Source organism: Stegodyphus dumicola, chromosome 4 (genome assembly GCF_044657685.1).
Source record: "Stegodyphus dumicola isolate Sdum_Otavi_A_Nest chromosome 4, ASM4465768v1".
Lineage (NCBI taxonomy): Eukaryota > Metazoa > Arthropoda > Arachnida > Araneae > Eresidae > Stegodyphus > Stegodyphus dumicola.
Genome location: NC_140771.1, coordinates 20,473,778 through 20,482,646, shown reverse-complemented (window position 1 = coordinate 20,482,646; position 8,869 = coordinate 20,473,778). Strand labels below are relative to the sequence as shown.

At 31.1% G+C, this 8,869-nt stretch overlaps 1 non-coding gene across 1 annotated transcript; it reads left to right on the top strand.

Moving 5' to 3' along the window:
- Window positions 1-7,022: 7,022 nt before the first annotated feature.
- Window positions 7,023-7,094, top strand: TRNAI-GAU (transfer RNA isoleucine (anticodon GAU)). Its single transcript has one exon. It is a non-coding gene; the product is annotated as a tRNA-Ile (tRNA).
- The last annotated feature ends 1,775 nt before the right edge of the window (window positions 7,095-8,869 follow it).

The window sequence follows — 8,869 nt, the reverse complement described above, 5'->3', positions numbered from 1 at the left end:
GTTCTGCACTTTCTCTACTTTAAATGTGTCTTGACAAATTTTAATAAACCATTGAGATTTAAAATTTACTTCTTAATATGGATTAGGAAGTGTAAGACCCCGTCGATTTTTTTTTCTCCTTCTTTTTAACGTAGGTGACCAAATAGTCCTAATACCTTCAAAAGTGGTCTATAGCTCACGGGAAAATGTTAAGTAGAAGTAAAACTTTGCAAAGATATTGCGTGGATGTTAACTGCGTAGTAACATAACGCAATGATTCTAGTAGTGCAAAACGTTTATAAGATTAGTTTATAATTTTAATAGTCCAAATAAATTCCCGCCTCTTTTATTCTCTGCAGCTTTTTTCTACATGATTTTCTCTTGCACCGAATATGTTGCTCCATGTGATGTTTAAAACTGTATTAGTGTATATTCCCCGTCCTCCGTCACCTGTCACCTGTATATTTTAACATATAGATACTAAAAATTTGATAGAATACAATCCTTTATATTTATGTAATGTAACTAAAGGGTTCCGATATGTTTACCATCTGTTCTCTAATATTTGTGTTAAATTAATACAATACGCTTATAAATTACAAACAATTAATGAATTAAAAGGGAAAACTATAGTAGCAAGAGGTAATATACAGGTTCTTTACACATTTTAAAAAAGACTTCTGGGCATTTAATGTTTTTTTAAACGTTCGATCTGATAGTCTTTTTTCTGGACTATATATTTGCATCGTAGTTTCTATGGTAGAAGGGGTTTTCGTAAGATTTCTGATGGTATTAATTTTCTTTCCTCTTCCACTACTTCAATCGTGATGCGTTTGAGCGTTTTTCTTGGTGAAATAAATTTTGGTAATTACATTTCGATATTATATAAATATTTTGCAATGCATTCATTGATAACAAAAGCTTAGTAAAATATAAATGTTTACATAGTTTTCCTCATCAAAGATTTTAGTACCAGTGGTTTAGTAGAACGAAATTGTAAAACGTATTTTAATAATGAAAAACGCGCAGATTTACTTCGAATACATCTTTTAACATTTAAAGTTGCATTATGTGAAAGTAAATAAAAATACATAAAATATTCTCTTTTATCTTTCTTTTCTCTTCTTATGAGCAGATAAAAAAATCAGAATATAAGTTTATTATTATTTTTTTTACGTCGGTTACTTTCGGCGTTATTCATTTCACTTTTGTAAGACTAACATCGAGACATTATTCTTTTGTACTCCATAGTTCTATTTGAAAACGCTCGAGAAGCAATATGACACTACAAGAAGTAAATTTCCGTAAAACAATTTTAATTTGTGTTTTCTTTAAACAAAATTTAGTCAATCAGAAGATATATGCTTCATTAAAAAGTAAAAAAAAAAAATAAGAATTACATTTAAGGATATCTTCATTGGGGATTAACCCTTTGCGGCAGTGTCTCCGGTCTGGACACAGCTAAAAATTTCCTTCTGTATGTAGAGAAAAATTGAATGAAAATGGATTTATAGGTTACTATAGGTTACTCTGAACCTTCTTTATTTATAGTAGATTGCAGCTCAACACAAACCGGTCCATATATTTCAGCCATGTTTAGTATTTTAAGACCCTCAGTTTTCAAAGAAATCTTCCAGATTTTTATATGGTATAAAAGAAATTGTTTAAAAAACATTCTAAGTTATTTTTGGGCTGTATGCTAATATCCTTATTCTATATAAGTTTTAAAATTGTACCTTGAAATCTTACCTAAAATCAAACGGCGAAACCTAGGTGTGCCCAGACCAGGATCACCGATAATCTAGGACAACTGAGAGTTTGTATTCTTTGTTTCTCCGCATCTCATCGGTCAGTTCATTGAAAACAATGCTCGTTTCAGCACTCTTTTTGAAGCTCTGTTCAATCAGTGTGCCAATTTGGGCACACCCACCGAATTAAAACGATAAGCGCTATCTTCACAAAATTTTACTTGTGTACTCCTCTAGACCTAATTAGACAGCCTACCATTTTTTTAAAATCAAAATTCTGACTTTAAAAGGTAGCGTGCCAGAAAGGGCTAAGACTTCGCGCAAGCTTGCAGCTTAAAGACAAATTTTTGCATGAGTTTGATTTCCACCTTTTCAAAATAATCAAGCAAATCAACTGTAATCCTCCTAAGTAAATTATATATTTGCAAAACATCATCCTCTTCCTCCCTGCATACTTTCATAGTAAAATGTCCAGGTATCATCGTAAAGTTCATAGTTTGAAGTCCGGCGATAGCATAGTTGATTTTCAAGTTTCTTGAATTAAAACGTGTAATATAATATACATGTTTACTCTTGTCAAAGAAGTTCACTGTAATTTTGCGACAGGGTTTTTTAGACAAAGATAATACTACTAAAATTTGAAACTCAAAATTAATTCTTTAATTTTTATGTTATTTCACATGATTTAAGTTTATTTCATTTCTCGGTCTAGTCAAATCTTGAAATTATTTCCCTCCACGAATCTGAATTTTTGAATCATCTTCCAGACGTATGTAATTTCGCACGCTGCACGATTTTTTTAAATTTAGTTCTATTTTTTCCTCATATATCATTGCTTAAAGTACATCTAAACATCTCAAAATTTTTATTTTACGCCATCTGATGGATCAAAAAATCAATATTTAAAAGAAGAATTCTTAGAATTTTTAACAAAATTAACAGAACACTGTTGATTTTTTTAAATTGGCAACTTCATATTTACTGCGCAGTTGACGACAGAGACGAATGTTTTTATCAGAAGATATAATTCTTAATTATTAGCATCCCCATAATTGTAAAAGTTGATGAGATCAGAATTTTTAAACAATTATAAATTTAAGTAATTTGCATGCAGATTCACTCAACGCTTTGAAACAACCATGAGTAGTGTGCCAATTTGTTTGTGGACGCAACATGCAGCATGTTAAAATAAAAATGAATTTTAAACCTGGTTCTGTTTCCAAGTTACTTTTCATTATGTATCAACATTCAATTCCATCAACTGTCTCTAAATCATCATTACATCTATGTCAGTTGCTGCTACATTACCATGAGTCGAACGGGACGACGTAAGTAGGAGTAAATCAAAGGAAATATTCATCACGGAAACTCTAAATCAACAGCGTGACAACATCTGGGATTCAAACAATGTTTTACAGTCACTCAGTGCTTCAAACGCAATAGGAGTATTTAAAATCAACTACCATATATGAGATACATCCGTTTTTTGCATCGAAAATTAATAGAAGTTATCAACCAAGTGTCATTTTCTCCGCACGTGCTAAACTGCGGAACATGTTTTTCAGCCGCTTATAATTCTTGCATTACCTTTCCTTTCCAGTCAAAATGCTGCTGTGTATTCAGTGATTTGCTACTTTTTCACTGAAACAGAATTGATGCTAGTGTGGTGGGTTTGCATGAAGTGTTTTAGTTAAATTTTTGCCATTTGACTTTATCCTTTTGATAAAACATAAAATAATGTTCAAAAAATGTAAGCAGAGGCATTATGATATATTCTTTAATGGTTTTGCAATTATTAATATTAATGCTCCATTTTATTTTATACTCTTGCCAGTAGGATTGTGTTTAAATATTTTCATAACTATGAACTAAATTTATTAATTAATTAATGTTAATTTGAAATTTAAACAAATAATACTGTTTCTTCTTATATTCGATTAAAAATGTAACCTTGTTTTATAAAAATAAAGAACCGAAAATTTTATACTATTAGAAATAAAAGTTTAAATAACTATTATAAATAACTAAATCTCTTAACAATGTCTGCGAAAACAGCAGGCCAGCAAATGAAGAGATGACTTAAACTCGCCTTCAATGTAGTTCTGTCACTCACATATCAAATTCTGTGCCATAAGATACGCTCTACATCTTCTTCAAGAACATTTTTTGCAAGCAAATTGATTCAAATAAAGAGCTGGGAACAGACATCATTAAATCACTATCACGTCGATAGTAAAGTGGCTTGCTTAACCTACTGTCGCGCCATTACTGAAAATACCACTGTGATTTCGAACGTAAGTAAAATGAAAGCCTGCAAAATCTTCAGATGCACTTCAGTTTAAACTGATTAGTTTTATCACCAGTTATTATAATAATAGTATTGTAGAGACATTAGGTATTTTCTAGAAGCAGGCAAGATGAAAAATATCCAACACATTCGCCGGGAATCGAACCGTGGACCTCTCAATTACGCGCTGAGCGTGCAGACCACTATACCACAAAGTCTCGTGAAGAAGGCGAGAGAAATACCTTATAGTATATCACGTAGAGAAAGGTCAGAAACAAATGAATCTCTGCAAATAAGATATTTAAACATTTCATGCTTATTTCAAGTGTCCTGCTTTTTTTGTATCCATTTATATCAAGATTTAAACTCAAAAGTTCGACCTAGTAAACAACATTCGTTTAGTATTCTTTGCTGGACAGTTACGTTTTGTTTACCATGTTTACAGATAGCAAACACAAGGCAAAATGTCTTTTTGCCAATTTAGATTTAAATGTACCGTTAGAAATTCCCGAGCGATCAAGAATAGATCTATAGACAAAAATGTCATCGTTAATATTTTGAAAATTTAACTAAAACCGAATAAATTAAATATTTAGTTTATTTTATTTTTAAGAACATTAATTTAAAAAAAGTGCTTTTCTTTCCTGCTAACATTCAACTTATCAAACTACTTTCCTGCTAACATTCAATAACAAAGAATTATTGTTTATGAAAATTCTGTATATCAAAAATTTCAAGAAAGTTATATTTGACTTATTTTTTAATCCGATTTATTGCGATCTTTATACATATTTGCTTCAATTATAAAGAGGATATTTGTCATGAAGGTATTTAAAACATTCAAATGTTTCGCATTGTGCATATTAAATAAATGATGACTTATAAGAAAATACATGTTTCGCCGTGAAAAGTATTCTATTGAAAAGTTTTGAGAAAGAGAGAGAGAGAGATGTACCCGTTATTAACATTCAAGGCATTTTCCTGCTTTTTTTAACTAATTCTAATGAGAAACACGCAAATTTCAAGGTTTGCTCAAAATCAATTGTACCTCGTTTCTAAACTGGCCAAAAAGGGAATCCTGATGGCATCTTCTCGTGAGATGATTTCCAAAACTGAAAAAAAAAAATAATAAATAAATAAATAAAAAAAGTACCAAAAATACAGTTTAGCATTTTTCTTCAGCTGTAGGGTTTAAATGGCTGATTTCTTTGCAACGCAAGACTGACATGATGTTCAGACTGGAAACGTCGAAATTAATTTTCTGTTTGTTTTGCCTTCTAATATGCCTTAAAACCGTCATTTCATTTTTTGCGTGGCGCACGAGGAAAAGCGTTTAAGATTATATTTTCTAGCAAAATGAAATAAATGTGAAATAATGCTTGAATGATAGCCGATAGAGTTAACAACAGAGTTTAAAAAGTTATTTCTTTCATGATTTAAAATTTCGATTCTTGATCTAAAACGCCTTCACATTACAAGTCAATTGTAGCCAACATTCGACAGCTTTACACCCTAGAGAAAAAAAAAAAAAAAAAAAAGCGAGAATTTTATTTTATTTATCTTCTTAGCACCCACCAGAGGAGCTATTAATTTCGTAACACACTTTTTGTCCGAATCACCCTTCAAATTGTTGCCACTAAATGTTATCGCCGTATATTATTTAAAAAAATTAAACAATGAAGGATCTGTATGTGTATATGTATGTATGTCCCTCCCATTGTGGAAAAACGATCGCTCCTAGAGATACATAATACTTCATACACGTAAACCTTCACCTGAACATCAGCATCTCGAAGGCCTAATTTTGAATTTCGAATTTTTTAAACATTTATTTCATGTTCTGTATAAATGAATTTTTGATTAATGAATTCGGTGATTTCCAAGCGAGAAGCGGCAACACTGTTTGAACTAAAGCATTTTTATTTGTTGCCATTCGACAGAATGTAAGGTATTTTATCTTTCAGATTTAATTAACAAATTCGGCTGCTTGAAAACAATGTGTTGCCACTTCTGAAAATAAAATACTTAATATTTTCCATCACGCAAAAAAAGCTTAATATCATTCAATAAAGCCTAAGACATTTAACGTTCAGATTTAATCTGGAAGGTTATTGAGTAACAAACTAACAGATTTAAAAGCAATAAACACAGTTAAGAATATTTTCTCAGTTTTTAATATGATTGATTTAAATAAAAGTACATATCATACGTTCTCTAATCAGAAAAATTCAATTTTTATTAAATTACACTAGTTCAACACCTTTAAATCCTTATGTACTCTTTTATTCGTTTTTATGTTGACTGTTTTCGGCTACTGGCAGCACGAGAGGCTAGTATTTAAAGAAATAACATAGTAGCTAATTTAAAAGAATGTCAATATCTTATTAAGAAAACTGGTTATTGATATCGTGAACTATGAAAATACTACAAAGTGTATAAAAAATCTTACTACTGTATCGGGATCTCGAAACATATATCACTGAGCTGATTTTATGAATTTCGTAATATTGCTGTTAAATTGATGTCATGTAAGTCCGATGTAAGTCTTAATAATAAAGCTAAAAAGACAAAAAAAATTGTCTTAGCAGGCATGAATCCAGATTGCTAACCAGCGATGCTCAGCGAGTGCATAAAAAAAACTTAACAAATCTTTCTGTGCCACATCAGAATCTAAAATCTTTTCATATTTTTTTTTTTTTTTTTTTTTTTTGTCTTTGGTTGGATGTGGTGCAAAATGTAAATTTCAATGGGTTGCTTTTAAAATTTCCCAAATTTATGCAGTGTTCAGGGGAATTCAGTGTTCTCAAAGGTGTTACCTTCTCTACTCTAAACAAGAGTAGGTGGATATTTGCATTTTTTAAAACATAAATTGAAGCCAGTCTTAAAGGGAATTTTGACTCAGTTTCAATGTATAAATTGGTATTTTTCAGCAATGTATATTAAAATTAAATGAGTATAAATAATTATGCAATATATTCTATAAGGTATTTCTCCCGCTTCCTCAGCATGCCTTCGTGGTGTAGTGGTCAGCACACTGAGCCGATATTTCAGAGGTCCGGGTTAGATTCCCGGCGAAGGCGGTTGCTAATTTTTCATCTCTTCGGCTTTTCCAATAAACCTTATGTCACTACAGTGGCGCCCGTACTAAAAAGGGTGTTGGATGATGATTCTCCTCACCCAGGATTTGGCGATTGGTTCCCCTAAAAATCCTAGTCGCCCTTTAAAAAGGGGAATATATAAGGTATATCTCCCGCTTTCCTAGCGTGCCTTCGTGGTGTAGTGGTTCTGCAGGCCTGGCCGGTATTCCAGAGGTCCATGGCTCGATTCCCGGTGCAAGCGGTTGTATATTTTTCATTTTTCCTGCTTCCAAAAATTACCTAATGTCTCTACAATTCTGCCAAATACTAGTTTTACGATTTCAATGAACAAACGTATGAGTAATGTAGGAAAATTAGAATCTGTATGTCCACTACATTAAAATGGAGTTCATATGAGAAAATTATACACATTTAATCTTAGTTCATACTTATATTTAAGTACATTCTTAAACTCCTCTTACTGATCGGTTTTTAATGATGGTACGTTAAAAATCTTTAACTACTTTTCAATATAATTATATACTTTCCCCAATACATAAAACTGCTGTTGTGGAAAACGTTTTTTTAATAATACCAACATTACTACCTTGTTAATAAAAATGAAAAGTTATTTTGCAGCATGCTACTGAATATTACGTAAATATAAATGTACAGCTATGCCATCACTTTCATATTTTAAAAGTGCGGTAAAAATAAGTTTAAACATTTGTTTCGCTTGAGCTCTGTTTTCCTGGAATGCTAAATTGCTCTGTGATGTCATTCACGATTTCAATTTCAGCTGAATAAAAATGTTGAAAATGTAAAATTGCTAAGACTCTAAAAGTGAATGTTTGCAATGGTTTACTTTCAGAAATTAATTTCGAATTTCTCTGTCACTGAAGGGAGAATTTCATCATAACAAAAAAAATATATATAATGCATAAAGATTTATAAGCGCATTTTAGGAAATCTGGGAAACAAATTTCGTTCTTTTTCCACAAAGAAAATTATTTTCATGAAAAGTAATCTTGCGGCGAGTATTTGCATTCTAGAATGGTTATAAATGAGATTTCTAATGCAGTCACTTCAAATTAAAATGTAATATAAATTAAAAATTTCTCAAATTACTTTTTATCAGCAATTTATTTTCTGAACTGAGTTATGTAATATTAATAACCTATTTGCTACTGTAACAAATTGTTTTATTGTTTCTTTCTAATGAACTACGACTGGAAAAATTAAACTATAAGGAAACATGGGCTTACCACGAAGATATGTTGCTGTATAACATTACTTAGTTTTGGGAATTTTCCTTTTATGCTTCTAAGCTGTAAAACAGGATATTTATTTCTTCAAAACCGCTGCCGTTGGGGTGAACCTAAATTTCATTTCAAAAATAAAAAACATACTCTTCTGTCATTATTGCACAAAACATACGCTAAAAACTCGTTAAAAATTTCAACGCACAAAGTCAAATGTTATAGGTGTCGAATATTCATTATTCAGAAGATAAAAATTCCTAAATGTACAAATTAAGCATTGCATTCAAATTGGCTGGTATTAAATCTTTTACCTACCTTGCTCAGTTTACAACTTTTCCTTAATCAGCTTCATATATTATATCACTTATATTGATGTGTATTTTAACAGGAATTTGCAACAAGTATTCTCAATATTTATACCTTCAGTATAAATTGTAGAAACATTAGGCTCTTTTTAAAGCAGGATACATGAAGAACAAGCAATGCACTTAGAGGGAGTCGAACCTGGACCTCTCG